Source organism: Cynoglossus semilaevis, chromosome 14 (assembly GCF_000523025.1).
Source record: "Cynoglossus semilaevis isolate Cse_v1.0 chromosome 14, Cse_v1.0, whole genome shotgun sequence".
Lineage (NCBI taxonomy): Eukaryota > Metazoa > Chordata > Actinopteri > Pleuronectiformes > Cynoglossidae > Cynoglossus > Cynoglossus semilaevis.
The window spans coordinates 18499091-18499932 of record NC_024320.1 but is presented as its reverse complement, the minus strand read 5'-3'; positions in this window follow the sequence as shown (position 1 = coordinate 18499932).

Sequence of the window (842 nt, the reverse complement as noted above, 5' to 3'; positions counted from 1 at the left end):
AGCGTTAATGTCTTGAGCAGAGAGTGACAATGTGTGGTTTTCCAGGCCTGTCATTTCCCAGCCAGTATTTGTGTGTCGGTCCCACGAGAACCCGAACTGGATTATGATTTTAAAGTCAATGTTTTAATTTAATTTATCCTATCATCACCATCCTTACATCTGTATTATTTTAGCACTGATGTAAACATTTTTTTTAATATGTAGCATATATTTCTGTAACGTAATGTGATATAAGTAATGAATTGTGACATTTATTTATATTTTGTTTCATAGTGAAGCCTTTATCACACCTGGGCAGTGGTAGCTACTGTGTGTGGTGAGCGTACTTGGGACCAGAAGGTTGAGTCCAGCAGCTGCCAAGTTACCACTGAGGTGCTCTGAGCATGGCACCGTCCCCACACACTGCTCCCCAAAGCTGCCCACTGTTCACTTTGGTGATGGGTTAAAGCAGAGGTCACATTTGGTTGTGTGCAGTGGTGAGCTGTGTCACAGTGACAAGGAGTTCACTTTCCTTCCTTTGCACGCCTGGGTTCGAGCCCCAGTGAACGGCATACTCAATGCCGCCACTGGTGGCAGCCTGAGTGAGTTGCAAAGACTTGCACCATCAATTTCCCGATCATGGGATAAATAAAAGACTAATATTTATATTTATTATACAGGTCGTCATCATTTTTTTTCTCAGTTGGTTTTACTCAATATTTTTTAATTTGCTTAAAAAAGCTATTTGGTTTTATTTATAAATCGTTATTTGATTCTCTCCCTTTTTCTTCACTATGTGCCTGTGTCCAGACAGGCTCTGTTTACTTTACACTCTGAAGAAGAGTGTTACAGCAGTGTGTCTG